Source organism: Monodelphis domestica, chromosome 1, assembly GCF_027887165.1.
Source record: "Monodelphis domestica isolate mMonDom1 chromosome 1, mMonDom1.pri, whole genome shotgun sequence".
Lineage (NCBI taxonomy): Eukaryota > Metazoa > Chordata > Mammalia > Didelphimorphia > Didelphidae > Monodelphis > Monodelphis domestica.
The window spans coordinates 300,439,831-300,455,697 of NC_077227.1; the positions used below are offsets into that span (position 1 = coordinate 300,439,831).

Consider the following 15,867-nt stretch of genomic DNA (forward strand, 5'->3'; position numbering starts at 1 on the left):
CAAAGGAATAATAAAGTGGAGGAGTTCCATGGAGACTGGAACAACCTCCAGGAAGTGATGCAGAGCGAGAGGAGCAGAACCAGGAGAACATTGTACACAGAAACTAATACACTGTGGTATAATCGAACATAATGGACGTCTCCATTAATGGTGGTGTAATGTCCCTGAACAATTTGCAGGGATATAGGAGAAAAAAACACTATTCATAAGCAAAGGATAAACTATGGGAGTGGAAACACCGAGGAAAAGCAACTGCCTGAATACAGCGGTTGAGGGGACATGACAGAGGAGAGACTCTAAAAGAACACTCTAATGCAAATATTATCAACAAAGCAATGGGTTCAAATCAAGAAAACATCTAATCCCCAGTGGATTTACGCATCGGCTATGGGGTGTGGGGGGAGGAAAAAAAATGATCTATGTCTTTAACGAATAATGCTTGGAAATGATCAAATAAAATATATTTTAAAAAAGAAATTGACCAAATAAAAATAATGTTAAAAAAAAACATTTTTCCATTTTAGTAACCCCCCCCAAAAAAAAACAGGAATTATATGAACACAACTACAAAACACTTTCTACACAATTAAAACTGAATCTAAATGATTGGGGAAAACATTAAGTGCTCATGGGTAGGATGAACTAATATAATAAAAATAACAATCCTACCCAAATTAATTTACTTATACAGTGCCATACCTATCAAACTCCCAAGAAACTTTTTTATAGAATTAGACCAAATTATAACAAAGGTCATTTGGAAGGACAAAAGATTATGAATATCAAGTGAACTAATGAAAAAAAATGTGAAGGAAGATGGCCTAGCAGTACCAGATCTTAAACTGCATTATATAGCAGTGATCATCAAAGCAATATGGTACTGGCTAAGAGACAGAAGGGAGAATCAAAGACTTGGGGTCAATTACCTCAACAAGATATTGTACAATAAACCCAAAGAGCCCAGCTTTGGGGACAAAAATTCACTATTTGACAAAACCTTCTTGGAGATTTAGAAAACAGAATGGGAGAAATTAGGTTTAGCTCAACATCTTATCCTATATACCAAGATAAATTCAGATTGTTTACCCATTCTGGGGAAATGACTTAAATATAAAGAGTGAATAAACTGGATGAACATAGAATAGTATACCTATCAGAGCTATGGAAAAGGAAAGAATTTAAGATAAAGGAAGAGAGAGAGAATATTACAAAATATTATGAATAATTTTGATTATATTAAATTAAAAAGGTTTTATACAAACAAAACCAATGCAAACAAAATTAGAAGGGAAGCAACAAATTGGGAAAAATTCTTTATAACAAAAACTTCTGACAAAGGTCTAATTTCTCAAATTTATAAAGAGCTAAAACAATTGTACAAAAAATCAAGCTATTTATCAATTGAATGGACATGAATTGACAGTTTTCAGGTAAAGAAATCAAAACTATCAATAAGCACATGAAAAAATGTTCTAAATCTCTTATAATCAGAGAGATGCAAATCAAAACAACTCTCAGGTAGCACCTCAAACCTAGAAGATTGGCCAATATGACAGCAAAGAAAAGTAATACAGGTTGGAGGGGATATGGCAAAGTTGTGACACAAATGCATTGCTGGTGAAGTTATGAATTGATTCAACCATTCTGGAAGGCAATCTTGAATTATGCCCAAAGGGCTTTCAAATAATTCCTGCCCATTGATCCAGCCATACCACTGCTGGGTATGTACCCCAAAGTGACAAAAATGTTTGTACAAAAATATTCATAGCTGCACCCTTTGTGGTGGCAAAAAAAAATGGAAAATGAGGGGGGTATCCATCTACTGAGAAATGGCTGAACAAATTGTGGTATCTGGTGGTGATGGAATATTATTGTGCTGAAAGGAATAATGAACTAGAGCAATTCCAATGTGAACTGGAAAGACCTCCAAGAATTGATGCAGAGCAGAAGCAGGAGAACATTGTACATTGTGTCACAATCAAATGTAATGGACTTCTCTACTAGCAGCAATGCAATGATCCAGGACAATTCTGAGGGACTTATGAGAAATAATGCTATCCATATCCAGAGAAAAAACTGTAGAAGTAGGAACATAGAAGAAAAACATATGATTGATCATATGGTTCAAAGGAGATATAATTGAGGATATTGACTTTGAATGATCACTCTACTGCAAATATTAATAATATAGAAATGGGATATGAACAATGATACATGTAAAACCCAGTGGAATTGCTTGTTGGCTCCAGGAGGGAGGGGGGATGGAGAAGAGGAGGGAAAGAACAGCAATAAAGTAACCATAGGAAAATATTCTATATTAATTAATTAATTATTAAAATTGTATCTACATATAATCTGGAAAAAAACACATTATGATAAAAAACAACATTGCAAATACTTTCTACTGTCTTAAGGGCACTATGCTAGGCACTTAGTGGGATGTATGGACAAAGAGACTGAATCTCTTAATAAGAATACTTATAGACTAGCAGTTGAGAAATAGGACCACAGATTTTTAGCATTAAAAAAAATCTAAAGATCATCTAATCTAACTCCTTCAGTTTTACAACTGACAAAACTGAGGTTCAGAAAAGTAAAGTAATATGGTAGGCCAATGTCACACTGGTTAAAAAACATCAGAGCCAAGATTTGAACATCTGACTCCTAATTTGCTGCTCTTTTCACTATACTACATGTTACATTTAAGGGCAGGTAGGTGGTGAAGCAGAGTTCAAATATAGACCAGCTATAAAACTGTAGGTTTCTTTTAACTATTTGCCTCCATTTCCTCATCTGTAAAATAAGCTGGAGAAGGAAATGGCAAACAACTCCAATATCTTTGCCAAAAAAACTCTAGTCAAACATAATTGAAACAACTGAACAACAATACGGTATGTAAACATATAAAATAATACTAAAAATGCAAAGTAGATTAAGTTTTTACAAGCACAATTCAATTCAATTCAACAAAAATTAAGTACCCTCTATGCAACTAGAATGTTTCATTGATAGAATCCTTTAATGATCACTGACCACTCAAGGGGGAATTGAGATTTATGTCAGATTTTATATGATTCATGACAGGAACCCAACTACTCTTTCCTTCAGACTAGATCAGATATGGGTTACCCAGTAATTTAGACAGTGTGTTGCCAACAGTACAGTAATTGCAAATGACAGACAATCAGACAAGACTCTTGCTTATTTGTCTGCAGAAAATATGATGAACGACACAGAGTTTGGATGAATCCTAATGCTAGTCAGAGTATTCATTCAGAAAAAGGAGGGGAGAGGGAGTCCTTCCATTAAGATCCCAAAGTTAAGCCCTTGTTTTGTTTTGGTTTGGCTTTTTGTCTGAATCACAGTACTATACTCATCAAAAAAAAAAAAATCAGTGTCTCTAGTAAGCTGACATCCCTATAGTTCAACAGTTTATGGCTAATAGATTACTCAGACATAGAGATAGACAATACAGAAATAAAGAACAATAAAATGTTTGCAATTTTATTGATAAAACAGCAATTTCCCTGTTCAGAAATTCTTCCTAAATTTTACTTTTTGTACACTAGAGGGCTTCTAGGCTGAAAACAATCTATCTTGATCCAACTTCTGGGGTCATCAATAATTGTGACAAAAATTGTACAAGCATTCACTGATAGATGCTTCTGCTAATTATATAATCATGACAAAGAGATATGGAATTATGCTGGTTAATTATTCCCAGAACATAGATTCAATGTATTCAAAAACCAGTGAGCCCTGAGAAACATTTTTAGTAATGTTCTATGCTGGTTCTAGTTATATAGGTAGTATGGTTACAATGGAATTTCAAAGAGTAAATAAGGGAAGATAATGATTTACAGATCAAAATGGCAAAAGGGAAAGATTTCTAGCAGGTGAAAAAGGAAACTGCTTAATACCAGAACTATAGCTAAAAACTTGCATTTACCACTTGATATCTTGGCTTGATTTTGCTGACTCCAGCTAGTTACATAGCCTGCTCATCTTAAATAAATGGTGGTAATAAAGTTGAACCAGAAACTTTCTTCTTACCCAGACCAAAAATAAAAAGGAAAAAGTCCTTAATTACAAGGGCTTTACATTTTAAGGGGAGTGCTACATAATACATATAAATAGACAAATAAATACAAGATAATTTGAAAGAAAGAAAACTAAAGGAGGAGAGTGCCTTAGCGAAGTATTCACTTGACCTGAGATTTGAAAGAAGATAAGGATTCTAAGAGTAGGAGATAAAGAGAAAGTATATCTCAGGTATGGAGAATGATCTGTTAAAAGGCTTAGAAGAGAAAAGAGTTCAGAAAAAGATTTAAAAAACCATAAAAATCATAGAATTTCAGAGTTAGAAGGAATCTCAGTGTTCATCTAGTCCAACTTATAAACCTGATCCTCTATACAATCTGTCCAACAATGTGGTTATCAGGATTTGTTTAGGGACCTCAAGAAATGGGCAGACCATTCTATTTTGTGGTAGAGCTAATTTTAAAGAAAGAAAATAAAACAAGCATTTAGTAAATGTCTAGTATGTGTTAGGCACTGTGCTAAGCTACCCTACCCCCTTTTTCTTAACTTTTATTTTTATCTTCCATCTTAGAATCAATACCGTAAAAGGGATAGGCAATGGGGATTAAGTAACTTGTCCAAGATTACAGGTAGAAAATGTCTGGGGTCAGATGTGAACCCAGGACCTTCAGTCTCTAGGCCTTGCCCTCAATCCACTGAGCCACCTTGATGCCTCTTGTAAGTGCTTTATAAAGATGATTACTACCACTGTCTCTCCTCTTGCCATTCCAACTTAATGAGGAACACTTAAACATTTCCCCTAAGTGAAGAAGACAAGCCTACTTCTTTCCCTGAAAGCTTGGCCACAGATCAATCCATCTTATCAAAAATGAGCCTGCTGGGAAATGTTTCTCTTCTAAGACAAAGTAGGAGTGTCTTGTTCAAGAGAACAAATATTTTCCTACTTCAAATCCAGGGGAGAATGTTTTCACAAAAAAACTCAAATACCAGTAAAAGATGAAGGGAATCAGTTCTGGCATAAAGTAAGCACTTTGAGAGTAGGGGATGTTTCCTTTTTCCCTTTGTATTCCCAGTACTTAACAAGCTGTCTTGTATACTTTAATCTCAATTATTTGATATTATAGAGCTAACTAACTGTATTTTCAACAGAATCAAACTTATGCCTTTCTGAATGAACAAATGATAAAAGAAATTTAGCAGTCTTTGAAGAACCAGCTCCCAAAACTACTTTCTTCCCTCCCTGTCCCCCTCACTCATAGACCTGTGACTCCCCCTCCTGACATATTCCAGGAGCCAATAATGACCCCAGCCCCAGAAGTTCCTGTCAAGTTCCTGTTCACTCCCCCCACCCCAGGAATTTCTGTGCACTCCCCCTACCACAAAAGTTCCTGGTCACTCCAGTGTATAAAAGGACCTTCAAGCCCCAGACTCAGGGCTCCAGCCATTTTTAGAGTACTGAGCCCAAACTGCAGTTTGTTTAATAAACCCCCTCTTGTGATTTACATTGTTGGTCATTGTTTCATCCTTGGGATCAATTACCCAGGCACTTCATCTTATTACAAGATATGACAGAAACTGACTGTGTTAAGTTCTATGGAAACAAATATTAAAGAGAGTTTCTGCCCTCAAAGAACTTATATTCTAATATAGGTGCCAATATAGATGGGTGAGCTGTGGTGAGGAAAGAGTATTTTGGTCAGGGAATTTCAGGGATGGGGAATAGAGCTGTAGGGTCATAAAGGATATGCATTTCCCATACACAATAATCAGACTGATTTGGTTATTGTGAAGGGAAGTGGGGGTTGCACTGTGTCCAAATGAACAGTTCCTGGAAAAACTGCAAGGCCACAGTTGAGACAGATATCCTGGAAAAACTGTAAGATGCTCTACCCAAGGCCACAGCTGTTGAGACAGATATCCTGCTTATCCTCCTTTTAAGCTGCTCTCTCTATATATGCACTCCCAGTCTTTCCCTGGTGTGGTTTCCCTTGGGTGGCCACCCTAGCTTGCTAGGAATAAACCTCTCCCTTTTGTCTTTACATTGTGTCTGCATGTTCCTTTGCAGGGTTCTTCCACTCAGACCCTAACATATGGAGGCTCGCCCGGGATGGTAAGACACCTCCCCTCCCCCAGGAAACACCAGGACAAAGGGAAGACTCTCCCAAATCTTGTGCTGAAACCCTGAAGGTGAGTTGATTGACGAGTGAGTGTGAGAGTGATTGTGTAAGGGGGGACGTGGGCACCGGATTGGCATATGACTTAGTGGACGAATAATTACCATGTCTCCTGGGCAATATAGGGGAACATCCTATGTTAAGCCACCGGGTGACCCTGCCTGAACAGGCAGAGGTGACAGCCCACCTCCTTGCCTGTTTCTGAGTGAGAACTGGTGATTATCACAGGTCCTGCCTCCCATGAGGGAACAGGCCTAGAAAACCATGAAGTGACTCGGCTAGAGGGAGGGAAAGGGTTTCACAAGAGATGAGAAGCCAGGAGGCAGAACTTCAGGGGGTTGGAGTCCCCCTGCCTCCAGAGAGGCCAGGGTTTGAGTCCCCGGTGGGGAAATCTATTCCCCAGGAAGGAGGTCTCAGGGTGGATGCACCCGAGGCCCTGCAAGCACAAGGGCACTGGGCCTTTTTGGCAAGGCACCAGGAAGGGCAGGTAGGAGCCTTGAGCAAGCTCTCTCCCTGCTCCAAACATTGTTTGGATAAACTAAGGATTTTTTGTCTGTCTTTCTGTCTGTTTATTTTCTGTGTGATTGTCTTTGGGTTGCCCGCCATTCTCACAAGCAAGGGAATGAAGATGGGTCAGAATCAAACTAACCCCCCCCCCCCCCCCCCCGCCACAGACCTTCTCTTTTAAAACTCGGGCACAGAATTTGGGAGTCTCAGTTTAAAAAGGGAAACTACAAACCCTTTGCAATTCAGAATGGCCAACCTTCGGGAGTGGGTGGCCCCAGGGAGGGACATGGGAGAAGCCCGTCATCTCTGCCATCCGGCCCATGTCTTACTACCCGGCCCAGAAGGGCACCCCAGTCAAATACTTATTGAAACAAACATGCATGGTTAGAGGTTTGTTTTGTTAAACTTTGCAATGCATAATGGTTTCAGTGAATTTGAGAATTGTCTAAATGTGATTGATAGCCAGCCTGACACAGAGAGGAATGTTTATTCTATATCGACAGGAATTGTACTGGCTACTTTATAGATGTAAAAGTCATTCAGAAAAAGTTGTTATGTTGTTGAGAAGAACTTATTCTAGAATTTAAAATTGGGAATCCTTCAAATCAGATTCATTTTAATGTATGTGCTGTCAGAACTAGCAGCAAGAAATCATATGACACAAAAAGTTTTTAAAAGTGGTTATTGTACTTGAGATTTAATAATGTAAGTGTTAAAATTTTGGTATTTTGCAAAAGAGAGAATTTCTAAATGGTGTTGTCTTTGACTAAGGTCATATAAATTGTTTTTTTTTTTAAATGCGCACAATGTATAGAAAGGAATTTGTGATCTAGTGATGAACATGTATTCAGATACAAATTCCTGGAAAGTAATGAAGTGAATACAAATTATGTGTGCATTCGTACTAATGAGAGAATTAAGTTTTACACCTACATAGGTTAGGGGTATATGCTATGCAAACTGTATGTCCTTAACAAGACAAACTTGACCAGCCCTGAAATCAAGAAGGGCTTGTCATGAGGATTAAATACAATTCAGAACAGTACCTTTCCTCTACATACAATAATGGCAAAGAAGAGGAGCCAGAAGACATAAGAGTAATGGATAGAGTTACTGGTTGATACTATGAATTCTAGTGTGAAATAGACACAACAAATTATAAATTTGAATAATGATGATGAACTTTAATTAGGAATATAGCAATGTTTTGAGTTAAAAAGGAACTAAATTGGAGGTTCTATTCTACTTTAGACAGGTTTGAGAGAAGTACACCTCGGTTTGGTTACAGTGAAACATTGCTAAAGGACTTAATCAAAGTTATTTGGAAGTGTGGAGTTCAAACTGAAATCCACTGAGAGTAAATTATTATGAAAGGGGTTTGATACATTCAAACTTTTATATTATAGTGAGCTCACTGGTTAAAGAAGGGTGGACCAAGGTTGCTAAGTAATAAAATCTAAATCAAGCCAAGCAGCCTTAGGACAAATTGCTCAGGAGTTATTAACCCTTTCCTTGCACACAGGAAGGAGAAAGAAGTGCTTATAATTGTCCCACACTGATACTTAGGGACTGAAATAGGGATCTAAAAAAAGTTGACAACCACTGTGTGATAGAACTTAAAGATGAGTATATTTTAATTGTATATTTTGGAGGTTTTAAGGTGCTCCAGCAAGCAAACATTGCCAGCCCTGTCTGACCAAGAAGCTTGTTTGAAGCTGTGGAATCTTAATGCAAACCTTCCGGGTCCAGAGTGATGAACTGAGTTGAGTGATATGTAATTGATAAGTTACCTCACACAAGTTTTGGGGATTTGTTGGTTGATATTTTGATTACATTTTGATCTGTATAAGGAGTTGTGGCAAACAGTAGCCAAAGAATGGGTAGGATGTTAAAAATGGCATTTATGTGAATTTTATGATTGTTATGTGATTTGCTGCTAAACTCTTTGTGTTTCAAGTATTGTTTGGATGTGAACAAAAGCTCATTGTAAACCTGGGCTATAGATTTTTGTTCAATACTCAGTGGTTACCTCAGTTTGCCAATTTGTACTATGGACTGAAATTTCTAATGGATGAACACTATGCTGAAGATAAGTGTTTCAATGATGTAATCCTTTAACTCAGAATTTGTTTGGGTTATCGGTTAGCAATTGAAATGATCCCACCAGGATGTTTGTTTGACTTCAGTTTGTCAGAGAAGGTGAAAGAAAACAGATAGATGTTCTACTCTTATAACTGGATCCCTGACCTAGGGGTAATCTCTAAAATTAATGTATATATTATGGGAAAATCACACCTGGTTCTTTAATTTCTCTGGACAATTGCCCTGAAGTGATTTCTATATGACTTTGTCTTAATCTTTCAGAGGGCCTAGGTCCAAGAGATGATACAGCTCTGATTTATATTACTATGGAGCTACTCAATTCAGCACTCATGTTCTTTATTCCAGGTTTTGTGTCTAAAGTGTGATGTGTAAATTATTGCCAGAATACATAAGAATAATTGAGTGATCAGCCTTGTAGGGATATCAAAGGCATGTTTGAGAGTATGGAGATTTATTTCTGGACTGCTGATAAGCATAATTTCTCTCAGCTGAAATGGGTGAGATGTCTTTTAAAGCAAAAGAAGGCTTCTGGGATTTAATGGTGACAAAGTACACCAAAGACAGAGGATGTCCTGGAATGGTTACAGAGGCATGTTTGGGGCTCACCTAGGAATGGACCTTTTCTGACCATCTAGGCTATTAATTACCTGCATGTGAAGCCACTCACTGTGTCCTTTGGGACCTGAGGAAATATTTTCCTTGGTGACAAATTCCTATAATCAGCACTTAATGCAAATTGTGAAATTAAAGTTTCCATTTCCTCAAAAAACCCTAATAATTGAAAATTCTCAAATTGTTAGGAACATACTTTGAGAAGTAGGTGAAGTTTATTCATAGATGGCTTGTATTTGCAGGCTAGTATAATTTACCACAGTTGCGGTTTGGATCTTGAGCTTGGAAATATAGCTCAAAGCTTTCTTGAATTTCCCCCAGAATCTGGGGTAAAGGAATACATCTGTAAAATATTATTACTCAAGTGTTTATAGGTGTTTACAGTTAATGTGTACTTTGCAAAAGGATATTCTTTAACAGAAACATCACATACCAACTCTGCAAACAAGGAATCTATTCCTATCAGAACATGATTTCTGAAGATGAAATATGTTGGCTAAGATACCCAAATGCAAATGTGTAATGCCAATTACTGTTGTACTGATTTTCTGTTTCTATCGGGTGTTCTAGTGTTTTCCCCAGTCCTGGTTTCTACACTTCAATCTTAGGGGCTGACTCTCCCCCTTGTGGCCTGTCTGCCAATCAGGGGAAGCAGTAGCTGGACATCCTTCAGATCTCCAAGCAGATCTCCACCAAACTGGGACCCGGGCATTCACTGAGGACACACCCCTAAAGACTCTGTGTCTGCAGCCTTTCTCTCACTGTTCAGGTTTTGGCTATTCCCCTGTGGGATATGTGTTCGTATGCCTTTGTAACCTCAGCAAGCATTCTACCCTGAAGCCCTGGATGTTGCCTATAGCCAATACCTCTCTCCTGACTATAGGAAAGGGACAGCTCTACACCCATTCTCAGCTCTGAAGAATCTCCAGAAGACTGAGACCATCATCCTTTTTCCCTTAGCTATTTGGAGAGGGGAGGGGATAGGAAGGCAGGGGGCACTGACCTAGGAGGGATTCCTCACTGCTGGTGCAAAGATATCCAGAATGGGCCTGATATTCTGGCCCTCCTGGAGGTTGTGTGGTTTCCCTGTGGATGGCTGGGCCTGTCAGATGGCAGGACTCACTTATCAGAAGCAGTGGGGAGACAGCTAGTAAAAAGAATACATGACACCACACATATGAAAGGCACAAAACTGAGTGACATGCTGGACAGAGACTTTTTCTTTCATAATATGCACTGACTCTGCAAAGACATCACTTAAAGATGTGAAACATGTGCATGGGTTAATCAAAAGGGGGGACCGAAGGAACCAGGGGGCACCCGGTTAAGAGGGCTGGAGCCAGGAGAACAGTGGGAGGTAGACTATACAGAAATCAAGCCAGGGAAAAATGGGTACAGGTATCTTTTAGTCCTGGTAGACACTTTTTCAGGTTGGGTAGAAGCATATGAAACAAAACATGAAACTGCCTCAGTGGCAGTTAAACCGAACCTCACCTAACCTCACTTTTGCCTTGATTCCCAACCACCATATTACAAAGCCATTGCCTTGAATGCCTCATTCAATTCCTCCCAGGAGGATAGCCCCCAAGGTTGCAACTAGAGTGACCATAAAGTAGGCCTGACCATGCCTATATCTGGTCAATGTGTGTATATGTGTGTGTGTGTGTGTGTGTGTAACTTTTCACACAGCAGCCACTGGTGCACATTCCCCTATCGGGAGCTTACTGGGCCTGCACCTTCTCAGGATTGACCCCTTGCGTTTCCTCCTTGACCTTGTCCCAGGACCCTGAGCTTTGTATCCTAGTCACCATTCTGCCACAAGTACTATACCATCCAGGGACGGAGCTGCTGGACTATTGGGAACATCAAAGAATCAGCCACCAGAAATGGGAACCTGTCCTCGCACTGACCCTAACCATGCTCTTTGGCTTGGTAGGGATTGGCACAGGTATAACCTCCCTTTTTCAAACAGAAGACCTAAGGCACCTACACACACATGTGGACCTCAGGCGTATAGAAAAATCACTAGAGGCCCTTAAGAAATCGCTAAACTCCCTTTCAGAAGTCGTACTCCAGGACCAAGGGGCCTTGATCTTTTGTTCCTATAGGAGGGAGGCCTCTGTGTCACCCTCAAGGAAGAGTGCTGCAGACCACACAGGGATTGTCATAGTCTAGATGCCCGAGAATGCGAATGCACTCACACCCAACCTTGGTACCAGCAAGCATTTGCAAAATCCCCACTACAGCTGGACCAATGTTAATTCTCTTCTTCCTTATCATTTTCAAGCCTTGTATAGTCCACCGACTGATACACTTTGTGAATGACCAGGTCCACACAATCCAGCTTATGGTCCTCAGGCAGCAGTATCAGGCCCTGACAGCCCCCTCTGATGGCTACGCTAATGCCCTGCCCCTGGAGGTTTTGGCTCGCCCCTGAACAAGCATCATAAAATAAAAAGAACTGGGGAATGAAGGGAAGTGAAGGTTGCACTGTGTCCAAATAAACAGTTCCTGGAAAAACTGCAAGGCCACAGTTGAGACATATCCTGGAAAAACTGCAAGGCCACAGTTGAGACAGATATCCTGGAAAAACTGTAAGATGCTCTACCCAAGGCCACAGCTGTTGAGACAGATATCCTGCTTATCCTCCTTTTAAGCTGCTCTCTCTATATATGCACTCCCAGTCTTTTCCCTGGTGTGGTTTCCCTTGGGTGGCCACCCTAGCTTGCTAGGAATAAACCTCTCCCTTTTGTCTTTACATTGTCTCTGTGTGTTCCTTTGCGGGGTTTTTCCACTCAGACCCTAACAACTGTTCCTATAGAAAGGGGTGAGCTAAGGGGAGGGAGAACTGAAGGCCAAAAATGTTTTTTTTCAATATGGAGTATGATGTGATGAAGACAACACTAGAATAAGAATCAGGAAACCTGGATTTGAATCTGTGTTCTTACATTTGGTATTTGTATAGGCAAATCTCAGGTTCCTCATCTTCATTTCTCATTGGAGGAACTGGTAGCTAAGTACATTTACTAGACCTAGAGTCTAGAAGACTTGAGTTCAAATCTGTTTGCCTCAGATTCCTCAACAGTAAAATTGGCATAATAATAGTACCTATCTTTCATGGATATTGTAAGGATCAAATGAGAAAATATTTATAAAAGTGTTAAGTATAGTGCCTGGCACATAATAGGTACTAAATAAATGATTATTCCCTTCTCTACCCTCTCCTATCACTATACAAAGGGGAATAGTAATTCTTTTACTGGCTTCCTCACAAACTTATTGTGGGGATATTTCTTGTAAGTCATAATTCACCATGGAAATGTGAATCATTGTTAAAATTATATTTTTATTTATTTTGAAGGAATATATGTTTGTGCACCTGCTATATAATCTATAGCTAACTGTAAATTTCGTGAGACCAGGCACTGTTTTATTCTGTCTTTAGACCACTAGCACTGTATTGGGCATATAGTTGGCACTTAATAAATGTTAGTAGATTTTAACCGACTAATAGGAAACCAGGAGAACCTCAACAAGATAAAGCCTAGATATAGAACTATATGTATGCTGTTCATACAGAGAAAACCATTTCAGATGAAAGCTTTTCTTTTGGCTAGAGGAACTTCCCCACCATTGGGAGAGTTCACACACACACACACACACACACACACACACACACACACACACACACATACCCATAGCTATCCTAGAGATCAAAGAGATGAGAAATGACAAGTCCTTAGCATGCAAAGCATGAAAGGTCTTACTGTCTGGGAACTACAAACAGAAAGGAAATATATTTAGTCAACCAAAGAAAGGAGCCAAGGAGAAGAGGTCAAAGAAGTAGACCAGTTGTTTTTGCATGAATTGGAAATAAAAGAGTTCTAATGAGACTACAATCAATAATGAGCCAGCTACAAAACCCCAGAAAAGGTTTTAGCATTTTTCCCATGATGGACTCTGAAAAACATTCAGCCAATTTCACATATATTCATTTCTCAGTGTTGAACCCTTTGGGGGGAACCTTCCACCAGACCCATGGTTTTTAAATTAATAGCACATTCTAGGTCCTGTTGTGCATTAGAAACAAACTATAGTAACAATTAGAAACTGATTTTAGGAGCATTTTAATAATCTCCCTGTTATTATATAGAACCTTATTTGCAAATCCCAGAGTTCCCATGTTGGGACCTAATCTCAGTTTTGGTGCCAATTCTAATTTTAATATTTTAAATTACCCTGTGACAACACTCGATTTGAATAACTGAGGAAAAGGTCCAATATTCCCAGACTGAGAAAGAGAGAAAGAAGAAATCATGTAGTTAGTGAGAGTAGTAACCTGATGACCAATTTGAAAACAAAGTTATTACCAGCACAGTCCTGGGCACATGCATGGTAGGTACTTGGTCAGTGCAACTTGTGGGTTGATTTAGATACAGTGCACTTAATCCTTTTCATTGTTTATAAAATAGCCAACTTCTCCCTGCCCCTCCCACCTAGGCAAACAAAATCAACTCCATGTTACAATTGAGCCAAATAAATAACTAATGACTGAAGGACAGAATCTGAAATCACATCAAGATCAATTTTTGTCTTAAAATCTGGTTGTCATTAAAAAATAGTGGGAGCACACAGAAATGCTGTACTATCCAAGCTAATAAAGCAATACCTTTTCCTTTTTTGTTTCTTTTGATTTGTTGTTGTTATTGTTGTTTAAACTTGTAGTTTCATTGATGTGGGAAATTCCCATTACCAATGACATGTATTCTACAATTTATAATTTTAGAAAGTTGTCTGGAGTACTGAAACTGAGTTGACTTGAGAACTGTCATCATTTTATCTCAAAGGCAGACTTTCATTCAGGTCTTCCTGATTTCAAAGCCATGTTCTGTTATGCTGTTTCTCTAATATGATAGGATCATAAATCTAAAATTGAAAAGAACAGTGTCTATATAGTCCAACCTTCTCATTTTATAGTTGTTGGAAAAAGAATCAAGAAATTTAAGTGAATTGCACAAGTTCACATAGGCAGTTAGAATTAAATATGGGATTTTAACCCAGGTTCTATTACTCTAAAGCAAATATTCTTTTCACAGTTAGGATTCAAATTCATGTCCCATGACTTCAAATTCAGCTCCCTTTCTACTACATCATACTACCTTCTTACCATGCACCAGAAGACTCAATCTCACATAGATTTCTCCCCTAACCTAGGGAAAACATTTATTTTGTAATATTTTTTTTTAATTTTTAAACATTATTTTATTTGGTCATTTCCATACATTATTCACTGGAAACAAAGATCATTTTCTTTTCCTCCCCCCCACCCCCACTTTTCCCTCTCCCATAACTGACGCACGATTCCACTGGTTATCACATGTGTTCTTGACTCGAACCCATTTCCCTGTTGTTGGAATTTGCATTATAGTGTTCATTTAGAGTCTCTCCTCAGTCTTATCCCCTCCAAGCCTGTAGTCAAGCAGTTGCTTTTCATCGGTGTTTTTACTCCCACAGTTTGTCCTCTGCTTGTGGGTAGTATTTTTTAGATCCCTGCAGATTGTTCAGGGACATTGCATTGCTACTAATGGAGAAGTCCATCACCTTCGATTGTACCACAAAGTATCACTCTCTGTGTACAATGTTTTTTTGGTTCCGCTCCTTTCGCTCTGCATCACTTCCTGGAGGTTGTTCCAGTCTCCATGGAATTCCTCCACTTTATTATTCCTTTTAGCACTATAGTATTCCATCACCAACATATACCACAATTTGTTCAGTCATTCCCCAATTGACGGGCATCCCCTTGTTTTCCAATTTTTGGCCACCACAAAGAGTGCAGCTATGAATATTCTTGTACAAGTCTTTTTCCTTATTATCTCTTTGGGGTACAAACCCAGCAGTGATATAGCTGGATCAAAGGGCAGACAGTCTTTTATCACCCTTTGGGCATAGTTCCAAATTGCCCTCCAGAATGGTTGGATCAATTCACAATTCCACCATTAATGTCCCCACTTTGCCACATCCCCTCCAGCATTCATTACTTTCCATAGCTGTCATGTTAGCCAATCTGCTAGGTGTGAGGTGATACCACAGAGTTGTTTTGATTTGCATCTCTCTGATTATAAGAGATTTAGAGCACTTTTTCATGTGCTTATTAATAGTTTTGATTTCTTTGGCTGAGAACTGCCTGTTCATGTCCTTTGCCCATTTGTCAATTGGAGAATGGCTTGATTTTTTGTACAATTGATTTAGTTCTTTATAAATTTGAGTAATTAAACCTTTGTCAGAGGTTTTTATGAAGATTGTTTCCCAATTTGTTGTTTCTCTTCTGATTTTAGTTACATTGGTTTTGTTTGTACAAAAACTTTTTAATTTGATGTAATCCAGATTATTTATTTTGCATTTTGTAACTCTTTCTAATTCTTGCTTGGTT

General features: G+C 38.7%; 1 protein-coding gene and 1 long non-coding RNA gene across 6 annotated transcripts in view; one reads left to right on the forward strand and one right to left on the reverse strand.

Annotated features, from left to right (window-relative positions):
- The window catches only part of SPOCK1 (SPARC (osteonectin), cwcv and kazal like domains proteoglycan 1), a 1,018,929-nt gene that overhangs the window by 523,038 nt on the left and 480,024 nt on the right, over positions 1-15,867 (reverse strand). The gene's annotated exons all lie outside the window — the stretch shown is intronic.
- On the forward strand, positions 5,867-12,193 carry LOC130458146 (uncharacterized). Of its 2 annotated transcripts, XR_008917234.1 has the most exons (3): positions 5,867-6,228; positions 11,220-11,385; positions 11,725-12,193. It is a non-coding gene; the product is annotated as an uncharacterized LOC130458146 (long non-coding RNA). The 2 variants fall into 2 exon arrangements; XR_008917233.1 differs by having other exon boundaries at positions 11,220-12,193.